This window comes from Pan troglodytes, chromosome 14, assembly GCF_028858775.2.
Source record: "Pan troglodytes isolate AG18354 chromosome 14, NHGRI_mPanTro3-v2.0_pri, whole genome shotgun sequence".
In the NCBI taxonomy this organism is placed as follows: Eukaryota; Metazoa; Chordata; class Mammalia; order Primates; family Hominidae; genus Pan; species Pan troglodytes.
The window spans coordinates 60,295,447-60,313,578 of NC_072412.2; the positions used below are offsets into that span (position 1 = coordinate 60,295,447).

An 18,132-nucleotide genomic window follows, 5' to 3' on the forward strand; every position below is an offset into this window, starting at 1 on the left:
CTTTTCTCTAAAGCCCTTCCCTTGTTGAATTTTAGTTTATTAATATAGTGATTCAGAACTCACTAGAAGACACAGGTAAGTGTTGGAGACTTTACAAAAAATTGTTAAGTTGGCTTGCATAGCACTGCAAAGTTTGTTAAGAGAGAATGCAGGTCATTGCACTGCTGGGAAACTTGGGAAGCAAGAGCAAAGGATTTCGCCAATATTGCCCTTCAAAGTCCTTATCTAGGTGATCATAAGTATTCTGCAGGACCATGCTCCTGCTGTTATACATCAAACACCTTCAGATTATGGTCCATTGTTCTGATTGTTGCAATTTTTATTGTATAAGAATGGAAGCAATTCTGGTCTTATTTTTATATTCTTGCCCAGATTCCACTCCATCCATGTAAACACAGACATGTAATGAAACTGTATAATCACCCTGGGGTTAAAAATACTCTCTCTTCATCTTTGCTATTGATTGTAAAATATTGAGTACTTTTATCTGGAGACATTCTGTTCTTAGCATACTGGTCACAGAAGGTTATCTTTAAAATCCCCTTTAAATCTCCCAAATTAATGTTCTGTTTAGTGAGCACCTGCCAGCTTTGATGCAGTTATGGGATTAGACATTTTTGAATGATTTTTTGACTCTGAAGGTTGTTCGCATGCTGTTACCAAATCTGGCTGTATTTCAGCTCCAGCATCTTCAATTTCATAAAGGATTTGCTGTGAACCCAATAAATGTTTTCATGTGATTTTATAATTATCATACTTAGAAACTGCCTTTATTAGAGCTTGGCACTTTCTTGCATATAACACTGCTGCTCCTGTAATTGACTTTAACCAAGGCAGTAATAATCCATGATATTTCCTTGAAGGTGAGTTTGGCAGCAGGGAGGCTCTTTATTATAGTTTTTTGTCTTTGATAAACCTGATAAGATAAATAAAAGCTTATTTAACTTATAGATATCAAATTAAATGCCATAATGAGACAAAGTTAATTCAACATCCATATGTTGTAACATGTTATGACAATTCCATTGAAGAGGGAACTAAAGCTGATCAGAGAGAAAACATTAAGAAATAGCCACTAAGTTAATGACAACAATGCCTTGTACCTATCTCAAATAATCTGAATATCTTATTTTCATAGAGTTTTTGACAAAGAAGGTCTGGCTCATTTTGTAATATAGAAGAATCATTCACCTGAAGGCAAATGCTCTCAGAATCAATCCATATAATATTTCCCAATAAACACTGAATAAGTTAAAACAAATATATACTTTATGTTATAAGCAAAGAAGCATATATACCTACTTGAAAACGGTTAAACTTAGGTATAAATCAAGAATTCAAATTACAACGTTATTGTTGTTTGAGCATTTTATTTCTTCTATAAAAAAAGACTTTTTTTTTTTTTTTTTTTTTTACTTTAAGTTCTGGCATACATGTACTGAATGTGCAGGTTTGTTACATAGGTATACAATGTGCCATGGTGGTTTGCTGCACCCATTAACCCGTCATCTAGGTTTTAAGCCCTGCGTGCATTATTTGTCCTAATACTCTCCCTCCCCTTGCACCCCACCCCACGACAGGCCCCAGTGTGTGATTTCCCCTCCCTGTGTCCATGTGTTCTCATTGTTTAACTCTCACTTATGAGTGAGAACGTGCAGTGCTTGGTTTTCTGTTCCTGTGTTAGTTGGCTGAAGATGATGGTTTCCAGCTTCATCCATGTCCCTGCAAAGGACATGAACTCATTCTTTTTTATGGCTGCATAGTATTCCATGGTGTATATATGCCACATTTTCTTTATGCAACCTATCATTGATGGGCATTTGGGTTAGTTCCAAGTCTTTGCTATTGTAAATAGTGCTGCAATAAACATACATGTGCATGTGTCTTTATAGTAGAATGATTTATAATCCTTTGGGTATATACCCAGTAATGGGATTCCTGGGTCAAATGGTATTTCTGGTTCTAGATCCTGGAGGAATTGCCACACTGTCTTCCACAATGTTTGAATGAATTTACACTCCCACCAGCAGTGTAAAAGTGTTTCTATTTCTTCACATCCTCACCAGCATCTGTTGTTTCCAGACTTTTTAATGATCACCATTCTAACTGGCATGAGATGATTTCAAATTGTGGTTTTGATTTGCATTTCTCTAATGACCAGTGATGATGAGCTTTTTTTCATGTTTGTTGGCCACATAAATGTCTTCTTTTGAGAAGTGTCTGTTCATATCCTTTGCCCACTTTTTGATGGGGTTGTTTTTTTTCTTGTAAATTTGTTTAAGTTCCTTATAGATTCTGGATATTAGACCTTTGTCAGATGGATAGATTGCAAAACTTTTCTCCCATTCTGTAGGTTGCCTGTTCATTCTGATGATAGTTTCTTTTGCTGAGCAGAAGCTCTTTAGTTTAGTTAGATCCCATTTGTCAATTTTGATCTCTGTTGCAATTGCTTTTGGTGTTTTTGTCATGAAATCTTTGCCCATGCCTATGTCCTGAATGCTATTGCCTAGGTTTTCTTCTATGGTTTTTATGGTTTTAGGTTTTAGGTTTAAGTCTTTACTCCATCTTGAGTTAATTTTGTATAAGGTATGAGGAAGGGGTCCAGTTTCTGTTTTCTGCACATGGCTAGCCTGTTTTTCCAGCACCACTGATTAAATATGGAATCCTTTCTTCATTGCTTGTTTTTGTCAGGTTTGTCCAAGATCAGATGGTTGTAGATGTGTGGTGTTATTTCTGAGGCCTCTGTTCTTTTCCATTGGTCTACATATCTGTTTTGGTACCAGTACCATGCCAGGAACCTCCCTCCCCCAGCCAAGAGAAATCGTGAGGGACTGTGCTATCCAGCTCAGATACTATGCTTCTCCCATGGTTTTTGCAATCCACAGACCAGGAGATTCCCTTGTGTGCCGACACCATCTATATATATTTCATACTTCTTTTTCAGAGCAGATGGCAACATCAGAGAGAAGGTGTTAATTGACTATCTCACATTTCTATTGAACTTAGTGGGACTAATTTCCTCCTATTTGCCTTTTGCAAGGTTCCTGTTGCCTTTAACTTATAGCAAAAGGTTTGCTTTTTCAACTATGGATACTGAGTTCTCCTCAAAACTGTCATCTGCAATTGAAATTAATATTTATCCAGCAGTGATTAGAACTTAAATAATGTCTTTGCCTTAAGTAGGTTATCTTGAAGAAAAATGACTAAGACAAGTAAGTAAACTGGCAATTGTGATGTGGTTGTGATTGAAAAGTATGATTGGGGTGGTGGGAATAAATAATATGATGCTATGAGTGCATAAGGGATATATTTTTAACACAAGGTTAGTAAAGGTCAGGGGAAGTTTACTAAAGATGTGAGGCCTTTACTACATTTTGTAGTAAGAGTCCAGGCAAGTGAGGGCCATACAGACTAACAAAACATGTAAAAAGATGTAAAGGCCAGTAAGATCAGGGCACATTTGTGTAACAGGGTAGTTAGTAGATGGCTGTACCTTTCATTGTGATAGGAATTAATACAGTGTATAGTAAATTTATTTAAAATCCATAAGCTTGAAAATACTTAAAATGGAGACTCATTGAGCCTCAAATCCCATAATGCTATGTTCAAACTAGGAAAAAGAATAGCAGAAAAGTTGTACCTATTACCAACATAAGTATTTAAATTAATCACATCTATATGTTTATTACTTTCCAGTCACATTAATTTATTTTCTGTCCTCTATGAAATAGCCATCTCAATCTTATACTCATTTCACTCATGCTGTTTCTTTCCAGCTTCTATCTAGTAAACAATTGCCACTTCTTTTTGAAAATACATATACAATATATTTTCTAGACTCTATCTCATTTTTTAGCTTTTAACTCTCAGAGATGAGTGCTTTGTTGATTCTCTTTCTCCATGTCTTTTTTTCTTACCAAGTATATAGGACAGGATTTATAATCATGCTGCTGCCCCATAGACATTAAGCTAGGCACTGAGGATACAGAGTAGAATATTTTGAAAAACTTTACTTTTTTACACCTCCAAACATGAGGTGTAAAGTGAGGAATATATTCAAGTCACTGAAGGAGCCTTAATAAATTCTATTTAAAAATTTTCATTCTTATTTTGAGCTTTTAAAAATTCTTATGCTTGGAGTTCCTTGCTTATAAAAGTCTATTAAGCTAATGAGGTGGGAATTTGAAAAAATAATCCAAATTATGTTCATCTACACTCATTTATTTAAGACTGTGCCACACTTTTGGAGCCACAATTTCTGCATTGCACATGTATTTGTGGAGCTATGCTCAAAGGGTCATAAACTTAGATGGTAAATAATAGGTAGAAATGACAATTTGGAGTAAACATTTAAAGGTCACAATCTAACATTTATTTTTGGATTAGCATGTAGTAAGAAGTCACTGGAAGTCTGTGAAGAAAGAGGTAACTTGAATCGCCAATTTAAGTATGTTTGTAAGATATGATAAGCAAAGGGAAGCTGAACCTTTGAAAACTTAAAAGACAGAGACAATGATAACCCTTAACTAGCAAAAAAAATCTATCAATTAAAGAGCTATAGTAGGTGTATGAAAAGAGCATGAGATAACATCTGAATTCCAAAAATATTTCAATTTTAATCCCAGGATTTTCATTTATATGTGGTGTTCCTACGTACAAGTTAGGTTAATACTATGAGCTTGCTTTCTAATATATAAAACGTATTCAGTATATTGCATAGTTAATATTACTGTGAGGTCATGTATATTCAAGAAATGGGGGGAGCTTTATTATTATTTTGTTTTCAGTGTTGTTAGTAATAAGAATAATGGGACATAATAAGAACTATGGAAAATATAAAAGTCATGAACTTTGTGCATTTTTTTACACTTAAAATCTACTGTAAAGACAACACAAATAAAACATCCAACCCCAATAAAAATATTTTCCAGTCAATGACATTGTAATGATTCCTATTTGCACCTAGGCCATACCTTATACATTGATTTTCTATATAAACTGTAGCAATCAAAAAGGGAGCATTTCCTCTGTTCTATAGGGGAGAAAATTGAAGTTTAGGGAGATAAAGTATTGTGCATAAGGCCACACAACTATGCTGGGAGTCTAGGATTTGAAAAGAGACCATCTGCCTTCACAGCCCACCCCTTTCCATTATAATGCATGCCTAAAATAATGATTTTGTTTAAATATTACTCTTTAATGTCTTCTCTATTCTCACCTAAGTTAAAGTCCTATTTCCTTTTACACTTGCTATAGCAAAACATCTTTAAATGATTCCACACCTTTAATTTTCTCTTCATTGAGTTCTTTCTGTACCTATTTGAGTAACTATTAAATGCCTGGCACTGTTATAGGCACTGGAAATACATAAATTAATTTGTTCCAGCAGTCTTATAATAGAGGAGTCATTTGACTATTAGTGACAGAGGGAAAAATATTTGGATATGAGAGGGTGATAAGTTTGATAAAAATTTAATAGGTTAAGGGGATTGAAAGTTATAAAAAAGTCATAAGGGGTTGCGTAGTTATACTAAAGTTTGGTAGTAATAGAGTAGCGTGGCTAAAGCAGTATTTTAGAGAGAGAGACAGGTGATAATGATGGAGAGATAGTAGAGACTAGACAGAAGGCCTTAAAAGACCAGAATGAGAATTATGGCTTTTTCTGTAAGTGAGACAAGAAACCAGTGCAAAGTAATAATTAGAAAAGTGACAAAATCTGGCCTCTGTTTTAGCAAAGTCACCCTGTCTCTTCTGTTCTCGTTCAAAAACATAGCTGATTTCATTTACAAGGCAAAGCACCAATCAGGCTACTTGCTCACTCTTAAGCCCATAACGTCTCATCCTTACATTCCAATGGCTTTAGTTTCTATTTAGAAATAGCAATGGTGGTGTTGGTAGTAGTCGTAGTAGTAATATTCATAATTGTAATAACAGTCTCTACTTCATGAGTACTAACCCTATGGATCTCTTGATTTATAGGATACTCATTCTTTCACAAATTTTATTCTTCTAAAGAATCTTTATTTCTAATGGAATATCCGTTTACATCTCAACAGGTACTGATGTTCCAGAAAATAGTTTTGAAAATTATATTCTACAGAATTAATATAAAATTCTTTAGTGTACAAGTCACATTTTTAAAATTTATTCATGCCACATTTTTTTCTATTTGTGGATGGTCTTTTTTTTAATTCAGTTTCCATAACTAAATTATATCTGTTCTTCAAGACTTGTTCAAATCCTACTCTCTCTAGGAAGTCTTTCTTGATTTTACTTCATGAAAAGAATCACTTTCTCTTGTGATCTTCTATTGATGTTGATTCATATCTTTCTTAACAGCACTTATCATTTACTATATTCTATTCTACTCTATGTATGCATTAACCTTTCTTATTTCTAGTGCAAGGAACTGTGAGGGAAGTCTCTTTGCCTAATTCATCTTTATGTCTAACATAGTGTCTTAAACACAGTAGAAAATAAAGGGCTATGTCAACAGTCAGTTTATTTTTAATTTGGTCATATCTATTCCAATTATATGTATCATTTATTTCCATGATTCAGTTGTAACATCTTTTAAGTAACAACACATTTTTATCCCTTTAATGTGACCCCCCATGTGTCTCAGGTAGACCTCTGTAACATTTTCCTTCAGGTCTTCAAAAGTTGATTGACTGAATGGTTGATTAACCCTGCAGGTTGGAGGAATTTGCCATTGGGTTAAAAGATTTAAATCATCCCTAGAGCTCAATTCTGAAAAAAAGATTTCTTAGTTGCATAGTGTTTGTGAAACGCCATGTACACTGACTAGAGAAAGAGAGATAGTGAGGCCAGGCTCAAGGCCACTCTCCAGTGGCTAAGAAGCTGAGAATCCACAACTGGGGTCAGAAACTTTAATATCTGCTATCATGGTTTTTATTGCTATGGCAGGTTTTGATACACTCCAGAGGGAACTGTCGTCTTATCTTGCTTATTCCACAGACTGGGAAATAGGCTTGTAGAGGATGTTGAAATAAGATGAAGAGATGAAATACAATCTCCATTTCATTTAGTCTTAGAAGATTGTGTGAAGTATGAAGGTGTAATATCCTGGTAAACCAATTATGAAAATATAAGTGAGTTGAAAAAATTCAATTAATTATAGCATATAAACATATTTTAGCTTTGATATTTTTAAATGTTACTTATACAAATTAATACTGTGTACCAAACAAGCTAGATAAAAATCTAAAATCAAAGTAATATGTTTTCATAAAACTCTACATCTAATAATTGTAAAAATACCCTACATTTCAATAATGAAGATTCTACCAAGTTGCAAATAAACATTAGATAAATGACATGGAAAATGCCAATGCATGGTTTAGGCAGACCAAGGACAAATCATTTTAAGTTCAAATATTATCTTGCTTTTTAAATTGTATATTTTTATAATAGTACTATTTGCTCATCAATTGCTATACATCTATGCTTGGCACTTTAATACTTATCTGCTGCCTGAAACTCTAAGACTTATTTGAGATTCAGCCAAATAAACACTAAATAATTCACTGTCAGGCTTCCTGCAGCTTGGAAGGAGTGAAAAACTAGAACAAGAGACTAACAGACATAAATTAAGGAGAAAATGAGAAATTCAAGATTCATTCTAGAGCACAGGTATAAGAGCACAGATAAAATAAGAAATTGTATTCAAAGCTATATAGAACAAGGGGAGAAGGATGAAATTTTTGTTCATGTAGTAAAATAATAACATATTTTAATAATGTTAGTCTGCAAAAATATTGTAAGTAGTGATATGTTTTTCCTTAAAATCACTTGTGCTTGCAAGTCCAGTAAGAGGAAAGTAAGAGTTTTGTGCAATGTAAGAACCATAACTCAGTTAGTTATTTCAAAATCTAATGCAAATGTCTTAATGATCTTTGAATCAGGAAGAAAAGATAGAAGGTATTTAATTTGACAGAAGTAAGATTAGCAAGAAGCAGTTTTGCTAGTGTTACACTGGGAAGTGACTGGCTGGGACATAAGCCAGAAAGTAACTGGAATCTTGAAACACCTTTTCTTTCTGTTTTTTTTGTTTGTTTGTTTTGTTTTGTTTTGTTTTTTTTGAGTTGAAGGCAAGCTTGTAAGTCTCTTTGAATGATGAACTTTGGGCTTGTTTATCTGATCTATGATGATGCTTCATCTTGAACTTATTTATCCTAGTCACATAAAGTCTTTTTCATTTAGTTTTCTGATATCTTACTATTTGTAATTCATTAAACTATTGCTTTATAAATATTAACTAACTTTTTTGAAACCTGTAGAAAATAGGAATAATTCTTCTCTCTTATAATAAAACTCATTGACTGCTGTTTTTATTCTTATTCATACTGATGCCTTTCATTTTTGGAAAAAAGCAAACTAAATAAATATATAAATAAAGTACCAGTGTGTCTCAGGATAAAATTGGAAGAATAAAAGATAACTGAGTGGCCCATCTTTGCTTGTCTCTTGTATGAAATGGAAATTTCTCACATTTATCATTGTAATTTAGGATACTAAATGATACTTTGTTATGTCCAACAGAAACTTTTTATAATATAGCTTTTTTTTGTTGTTGTTTGTTTGTTTGTTTGAGACGGAATCTTGCTCTGTCACCCAAACTGGAGTGCAGTGATGCGATCTCAGCTCACTGCAACCTCCACCTCCCGGGTTCAAGTGATTCTCCTGCCTCAGCCTTCCGAGTAGCTGAGATTATAGGCGTGCACCACCATGCCTAGCTAATTTTTGTATTTTTAGTAGAGACGCGGTTTCATCATGTTGGCCAGTCTGGTCTTGAACTCCTGACCTCAGGTAATCCACCCACCTCGGCCTCCCAAAGTGCTGGGATTACAGGCGTGAGCCACCGCGCCCGGCCTAATATAGCTTTTCTTTTAAGTATTATGGTTCAGAATTTTGTATCTGCTTCTAGAAAGATAGAATAATATTCATCTACCCTCCTCTCTTTAAGATTTATACTCCTAATTTAAAAGGAAAAAAAATTAAAATGGAAAAAGGAAATTTTTTTTGTATTTTTCTAACTTTGAAATTATTCAATAACAGTTATTTCTTTTAATTTTGAAACATATTTTTAAACTAAAATTATAAGTAAGGGATCATGAGGCAGAGCAAGATGGGTAAATAGAAGCATTCACCAATCATTCTTCCAGCAGAACCATAAAATTTAACAACTGTCCACACAAAAATGCATCTTCACAAGAATCAAAAATCAGGTAAGCAATCACAATACCTGGTTTTATCTTCATATCACAGAAAGAGGCATTGAAGACATTAGTAAAGGCAGCCTAAAATTGCCAATGCCACCTTTCCCCCATCTCCTGGCAGTGGCCCTGGCCCCATGGTGTGGCGAGAGAATCTGTGTACTTGGTGAAGGAGAATGCAGTGATTGTAAGACTTCACATTGGAACTCAGTGCTGTTCTGTCACAGTGGAAACTAACAGAGGGCAGAATTCAGCCTGTATGCATGCAAGGAGCATTTATACCAGCCCTCACCAGAGGGGAATCACCCACTCCAGCAGTCAAAATCTGAGTTCTGGCAAGCCCTGCTACCACCACAGGCTAAAGTGCTGTAGGGTTCTAAATAAACTTGAAAGGCAGTCTAAGCCAGAAGGACTGCAATCCCTGGGCACATCCTGGTGCTGTGCTGGGCTTGAAGTGGAATTGGGGGCATATGACCGAGGGAGACACCAGCTGGAGCAGCCAAGGGAGTACTTGCCTTACCCCTCACCCAACATCAAGAACCACAGCTTGCAGCTCCAGGCAAAACTCCATCTCTTCACTTGAGAGAAAAGAGGATTTTGTCTTGTGACTTGGATATCAGCTCAGCCACAGTAGGATAGGGTACCACACAGAAGTTCTGAATCCTCCATTCTATGCCCTAGCTCCTTGATGACATCTGTAGACACATCCTGGGCCAGAAGGGAAGTCACTGCCTTGAAGGGAAGGACCCAGTCCTGGCAGGATTTATCATCTCATAACTAAAGAGCCCTTGGGCTTTGAATAATCACCAGCAATACCCAGGCAGTACTCACTGTGAGCCTTGGGTGAAAGTCAGACATGTGGTGGCTTCAGGTGTGATCCAGCACATTTTCAGCTCTGGTGGCTACAGAGAGAGATTTCTTCAGTTTGAGAAAAGGTGAAGGAAGAGTAAAGGAGACTTTGTCTTGGAGCTTAGGTACCAAGTCAATCACCATGATTGACCAGCTGGCCCTTGGGGTCCCTGATTCCAGGCCTTGGCTCTTGGACAGCATTTCTGGACCTACCTCGGCCAGAGGGAAGACCACTGCCTAAAGAGAGAGTCCCAGGCCTCACAGCATTCACCACAAGCTGATTTAAAAGCCCCTTGGGCCTTGAATGAATATCAGCCATAGCTAGGCAGTGTTCACCATGGGCCAAAGGTAGTTGTGGCCTCAGAGAGAGACTCTACTTGTGGAAAGAGGAAGAAAGAATGGGCAAGACTTTGTCTTATGGTTTGGCTGCCAACTTAGCCACAGAATAGAGCACAGATAGATTCTTAAGGTTTCTGACTTCAGGCGCAGGCTCCTGGACAACATATCTGAACCCACTCAGGGACAGCGGGAACTTGCTGTCCTGAAGAGAAGGACAAAAGTCTAGCTGGCTTTGCTATTTGCTCATTGTAGAGCCCTAGAACCATGAGTAATCATAGGTGGTAGGTGGGCAGTGGTTACCGTGGGCCTTGGGCAAGACCCAGTACCATGCTGGTGTCATGTCTGACTCAGCACAGTCCTACTGGTAGTGGTGCACAGTCCTACTGGTGGTGGTCACAGAGGTACTTGTGTCACCCTTCTGCCAGCTCCAGGAAGCTCAACACAGAGAGTGAGACTCCATTTGTCTGGGAAAAAGAAAAGGAAGAGAACAAGAGTCTGATTGATAATGGAGAGAATTCTTCTGGATCTTATCCAAGACTGCCAAGCTTGTACCTTGATGAATTTGCAAGAGCCAGTGTTACAGGGTTTGGGGTACTCCCTAATGCAGACAGAGGTTCAGTGACCAAAAGCTTAGTTGACAACACCCAAGTTCCTTTGAATAGCTGGAAAGGCTTCCCAAAAAGAATGGGTACAAACAACCTAAGACTGCAAGGATTATAATAGATACCTAACATTTCAATACCCAGACACTGACAAACATTCATAAGCATCAACACCATCCAGAAAAACAGAAACTCACACACACACAAAAAAAAACCTAAATAAGTCATTAGGGACTAATCCTAGAGAGATAGATACATGTGACTTTTCAGACAAAAAATTTAAAATAGTTAGTTTGTGGAAATTCAACAAAATTTAACATGACAGAAGGAATTCAAAATCGTATCAGATAAATTTAGCAAAGAGATTAAAATAATTTAAAAGAATGAAGGGGATCTTCCACCATTATTGTGAGGCTTCCCCAACCACGTGGAACTTTTAAGTCCATTAAATCTCGTAATCTTGTTCTTTTGTAAATTGCCCAGTGTCAGCTATGTCTTTATTAGCACCATGAAAATGGGCTAATACACTGTAGAATAGTATATCCAGCAAAAAGATCCTTCAAACATGAAGGAGAATTAAAGAATTTCCCAGACAAACAAAAGCTGAGAGACTTCATCAACATCAGACCTATCCTACAAGAAATGCTAAAGGGTGTTAATTCCCCAATCTGAAAGAAAAATCACATTAATGAGCAATAAGAAATCATCCCAAGGTACAAAACTCACTGGTAATACTAAGGACACAGAAAAACACAGATTATTATAACATTGTAATTGTGGTGTATAAACTACTTATATATTAAGAGGAAAGACAAAAAGATAAACTGATCAAAAATAATAACAACAACAACAACTTTTCTAGACATAAACCGTATAAGAAGATATAAATACAAACAACAAAAAGTTTAAAAACGGGAACAAAGTTTAAGTGTAAGTTTTTATTAGTTTTCTTTTTGCTTGTTTGTTTATGCAATTAGTCTTAAGTTGTCATCAGTTCAAAATAATAGGTTGTATGATTACTTGTGGTGGATCTGGCAAGATGGCTGAATAGGAACAGCTCTGTTGTGCAGCTCCTAGCAAGACCAATGCAGAAGGAGGATGATTTCTGCATTTCCAACTGAGGTACTCAGTTCGTCTCATTGAGACTGATTAGAAAGTGGGTGCAGCCCACATGAGGCTAGCAGAAGCAGAACTTGAAATTCTTGCTGCCAGCACAGCAGTCTGAAGTCAATCTGGGACACTCAGGCTTGGTGTGGGGAGAGGGGTCGCCCATTACTGAGGCTCCAGTAGGCGGATTTACCCTCACAGTGTAAACAAAGCGCCAGGAAGTTGACACTGGGTGGAACCACCACAGCTGCAGCAAAGCCACTGTAGCCAGACTGCCTCTTTAGATTCCTCCTCTCTGGGCAGTGCATCTGTGAAAGAAAGGCAGCAGCCCAAGTCAGGAGCTTATAGATAAAACTTCTATCTATAGAAGTCGACACCTCCCAGCAGGGGTCGACAGACACCTCATACAGGAGAGCTCTGGCTGGCATCTGGTGGATGCCCCTCTGGGACAAAGCTTCCAGAGGAAGAAGCAGGCAGCAATCTTTGTGGATCTGCAGCCTCTGCTGGTGATACCCAGGAAAAAAGGGTCTGGAGTGGATCTCCAGCAAACTCCAGCAGACCTGGAGAAAAGGGCTCTGACTGTTAAAAGGAAAAGTAACAGACATAAAGCAATAACATCAACATCAACAAAAAGGACACCCTCGCAAAAACCCCATCCAAAGCTCATCAGCATCAAAGATCACAGGTAGTTAAATCCATGAAGATGAGGAAAAACCAGCAGAAAAATGCTGAATATTCCAAAAACCAGAATGCCTCTTCTCCTCCAAAAAATCACAACTCCTTGCTAGAAAGGAAATGAAACTGGACAGTGAATGACTTTGACAAATTGACAGAAGTAGGCTTCAGAAGATAGGTAATAACAAACTCCTCTGAGCTAAAGGAGAATTTTCTAACCCAGTGCAAGGAAGCTAAGAATCTTGTTAAAAGGTTACTGCTAATTAGAATAACCAGCTTAGAGAAGAACATAAATGAGCTGATGGAGCTAAAAAACACAGCACAAGAACTTCGTGAACCATATACAATTATCAATAGCTCTGGAACAAGCAGACCTAATAGATCTACAGAACTCTCCACCCAAAATCAACAGAATATACATCCTTCTGAGCACCACATAGCACTTATTCTAAAATTGACCACATAATTGGAAGTAAAACACTCTTCAGCAAGCACAAGAGAACAGAAACCATAACAAACAGTCTCTCGGACCACAGTGCAATCAAATTAGAACTCAGGATTAAGAAATTCACTCAAAACCACACAAGTAGATGGAAACTGAACAACCTGCCCCTAAATGACTATGGGGTAAATAATGAAATTAAGGCAGACGTAACAAAATTGTTTGAAACTAATGAGAACAAAGACATAATGTACCAGAATCTCTGGGACACAGCTAAAGCAGTGTTTAGAGGGAAATTTATAGCACTAAGTGCCCACGTCAGAAAGTGGGAAAGATCTAAAATAGACACCCTAACATCACAATTAAGAGAACTAGAGAAGTAAGAGCAAACAAAATAAAAAGCTCACAGGAGACAAGAAATAACTAAGATCAGAGCAGAAGTGAAGGAGATAGAGACATGAAAAACCCTTCAAAAAATCAGTGACCCCAGGAGCTGATTTTTTGGAAAGATTAACAAAATAGGTAGACTGCTAACCAGACTAATAAAGAAGAAAAGAGAGAAGAATCAAATGGACACAATGAAATATGGTAAAGGTGATAACACCACTGGTCCCACAGTAATACAAACTACCATCAGAGAATACTATAAACACCTCTATGCAAATAAACTATAAAATCTAGAAGAAGTGGATAAATTCCTGGACACATAAACCCTCCCAAGACTAAACCAGGAAGAAGTCAAATCCCTGAATAGACTAATAACAACTTCTGAAATTGAGGCAGTAATTAATAGCCTAACAACCAAAAAAAGCCCACACCAGATGGATTCATAGCCGAATTCTACCAGAGGCACAAAGAGGAGCTGATACCATTCCTTCTGAAACTATTCCAAACAATAGAAAAGGAGGGACTCCTCCTTATCTCATTTTATGAGGCCAGCATCATCCTGATACCAAAACCGTCCAGAGACACAACAAAAAAAGAAAATTTCAGGTCAGTATCCCTGATGAACATCGATGTAAAAATCCTCAATAAAATACTGGCAAACCAAATCCAGCAGCACATCAAAAAGCTTATCCACAACAACCAAGTCAACTTCATTGCTGGGATGCAAGGCTGGTTCAACATACACAAATCAATAATTATGTAATCCATCACATACACAGAACCAATGACAAAAAACACATGATTATCTCAATAGATGCAGAAAAGGCCTTTGATAAAATTCAACACCACTTCATGCTAAAACACACTCAATAAACTAGGTACTGATGGAACATATCTCAAAATAATAAGAGCTATTCATGTAAAACCCATAGCCAGATCATACTGAATGGGCAAAAGCTGGAAGCATTCCCTTTGAAAACTGGCACAAGGGAAGGATGCCCTCTCTTACCACTCCTCTTCAACATAGTATTGGAAGTTCTGGCCAGGGCAATCAGGCAAAAGAAAAAAATAAAGGGTATTCAAATAGGAAGAGAGGGAGTCAAATTGTCTCTGTTTGCAGATGACATGATTGTATATTTAGAAAACCACATCATCTCAGCCCAAAAACTCCTTAAGCTGATCGGCAACTTCAGCAAAGTCTCAGGATACAAAATCAATGTGCAGAAATCACAAGCATTCCTATACACCAATAATAGACAAACAGAGAGCCAAATCCTGAATGAACTCCCATTCACAACTGCTACAAAGAGAATAAAATACCTAGGAATACAACTTACTAGGGACGTGAAGGAACTCTTCAAGAACTACAAACCACTCCTCAAGAAATAAGAGAGGACACAAAGAAATGAAAAAACATTCCACACTAATGGATAGGAAGAAACAATATCATGAAAATGGCCATACTGCCCAAAGTAATTTATAGATTCAATGCTATTCCCATCAAACTACCATTGACTTTCTTTACAGAATTAGAAAAAACTACAATTAAGTTTCAAATGGAACCAAAAAAGAGCCCATATAGCCAAGACAATCCTAAGCAAAAAGAACAAAGCTGGAGGTTTCACGCTACCTGACTTCAAACTATACTACAAGGCTACAGTAACCAAAACAGCATGGTACTGGTACCAAAACAGATATATAAACCAATGGAACAGAATAGAAGTCTCAGAAATAAGGCCACACATCTACAACCATCTCATCTTTGACAAACCTGACAAAAACAAGCAATGGGGAAAGGAGTCCCTGTTTAATAAATGGTGTTGGGAAAACTGTCTAGCCATATACAGAAAACTGGAACTGGACCCCTTCCTTACACCTTGTACAAAAATTAACTCAAGATGGATTAAAGACTTAAATGTGAGACCTAAAGCCGTAAAAACCCTAGAAGAAAATCTAGGCAATAACATTCAAAACATAGGCATGAGGAAAGACTTAATGACTCAAACACCAAAAGCCATTGCAACAAAGACCAAAATGGACAAATGGGATCTAATTAAACTAAAGAGCTTCTGCTCAGCAAACAAAACTATCATCAGAGTGTACAGGCAACCTACAGAATGGGAGAAAAGTTCTGCAATCTATCCATATGACAAAGGGCTAATATCCAGAATCTACAAGGAACTTAAAAATTTAAAAGAAAAAAACAACCCCATCAAAAAGTGGACAAAGGATATGAACAGAGGCTTCTCAAAAGAAGACATTTATGTGGCTAACAAACATATGAAAAAAAGCTCATCATCACTGGTCATTACAGAAATGCAAATCAAAACCACAATGAGATACCATCTCACGCCAGTTAAAAATGGAGATCATTAAAAAGTCAGGAAACAACAGATGCTGGAGAAGATGTGGAGAAATAGGCACACTTTTACTCTGTTGGTAGGAGTGTAAATTAGTTCAACCATTGTGGAAAACAGTGTGGTGATTCCTCAAGAATCTGGAACCAGAAATACCATTTTACCCAACAATCCCATTACTGGGTATATACCCAAAGGGTTATAAGTCATTCTGCTATAAAGACACATGCACATGTATGTTTATTGCAGCACTATTTGCAATAGCAAAGACTTGGAACCAACCCAATTCCCCATCAATGATAGACCACATAAAGAAAATATGGCACATATATACCATGGAATACTATGCAGTTATAAAAAAGAATGAGTTCATGTCCTTTGCAGGGACATGGATGAAAGCTGGAAACCATCATCTTCAGCCAACTAACACAGGAACAGAAAACCAAACACTGCATGTTCTCACTCATAAGTGAGAGTTAAACAATAAGAACACATGGACACAGGGATGGGAACATCACACACCGGGGTCTGTTGGGCATAGGGGAAAGGGCAGGGATAGAATTAGGAGAAATACCTAATGTAGATGACGGGTTGATGGGTGCAGCAAGCCACCATGGCACATGTATACCTATGTAACAAACCTGCACATTTTTCACATATATCCCAGAATTTAAAGTATAATAAAAAAATTATGTACAGAAAAAAAAGATTATTTGCAAGCCTCATGGTAATCTCAAATCAGAAAAAGAAAAAAGATATACCTAAAATAAAAAGCAAGGAAATAAATCATACCATCAGAGTAAATCACCTTCACTAAAAGTAAGATAGGAAAAAAAGAAAAAAGGAAGAAAAGACCACAAAATAAGTGGAAAGCCACAAAATGACAGGAGGAAGTTGTTTTTTATCAGTAATAACATTGAATGTAAATGGACAGAACTCTTCAATCAAAAAACACAGAGTGGCTGAATGTATTACATTACAAAAATAAAAAACAATCTGTTCCCTACAAGAAACACACTTCACCTGTAAACAAACACACAGACTGAAAATAAAGGGAAAAAAGTGCAGGAGTTGCTATACTTATTTCAGAAACAACATATTTTAAAAGAAAAACAATAGAAAGAGTCAAAAATGCCATTATATAATGATAAAGAGGTTGAATCGGCAGGAGGATATAACAATTTTAAAAATATATGCACCAAAAACCAGGCACCCAGATATAGAAAGCAAATATTATTAGAGAAGAAAAGAAAAATAAGTTTAGCTGGGAACTTCAACACCCTACTTTCAGCATTGGGAAGTCATACAGAAAATCAACAAAGAAAAATCAGACTTAATCCGCACTATAGATCAAATGGACCTAATAGATATTTACAGAACATTTCATCTGGTGGGTACAGAATACACATTCTTCTCCTCAGCACATGGATCATTCCCAAGGATAAACCATATAATGTAGGCCACAAAACAAGTCTTTAAAAATTAAAAAATTGAAGTTATATCAAGTATCTTCTCTGACTACAATGGAATAAAACTAGAAATCAATAAGAAGAGGCATTTTGGAAACTATATGAACACATGGAAATTAAACAACATGCTACCGAATTACCAGTGGATCAATGAATAAATTAAGAATGAAATTGGAATATTTTTGAAACAAATGATAATGGAAACAGAACATGCCAAAACCTATAGAGCAAAAGCAATACTAAGACAACAGTGTTATAGCTATAAGCATCTACATCAAAAAAGAGGAAAAACTTCAAACAAATAACCTAAAGAAGCATCTTCCAGAATTAGAAAAGCAAGACCAAATCAAATCCAAAATTATTAGAGGAAAAGAAATAATAAAGATCAGAGAAGAAATAAATGGAATTGAAATAAAGAAAACAATACAAAAAATTATTAAAATGAAAAGTTTGTTTTTTGAAAAGATAAAATCAATGAACCTTTAGCCAGACTAACTAAAAGAAAAAAGGGAGAAGACTCAAAATTTTAAAAATCTGAGATTAAAAAGGAGACATTACAACTGATACCACAGAAATTCAAAGGATCATTACAGGCTACTAAGAGCAAATATATGCCAATAAATTGGAAAAACTGAGGAAAACGAATAAATTTATAGACACACACAACCT

General features: G+C 36.4%; 1 long non-coding RNA gene across 1 annotated transcript; it reads right to left on the bottom strand.

The window, feature by feature from the left end:
- Positions 1–6,889: 6,889 nt before the first annotated feature.
- On the bottom strand, positions 6,890–9,390 carry LOC129141236 (uncharacterized). The gene is made up of 2 exons (XR_008544398.1): positions 9,266–9,390; positions 6,890–7,086 (listed from the first exon to the last, which is right to left on the bottom strand). It is a non-coding gene; the product is annotated as an uncharacterized LOC129141236 (long non-coding RNA).
- Between the last annotated feature and the right edge of the window lie 8,742 nt (positions 9,391–18,132).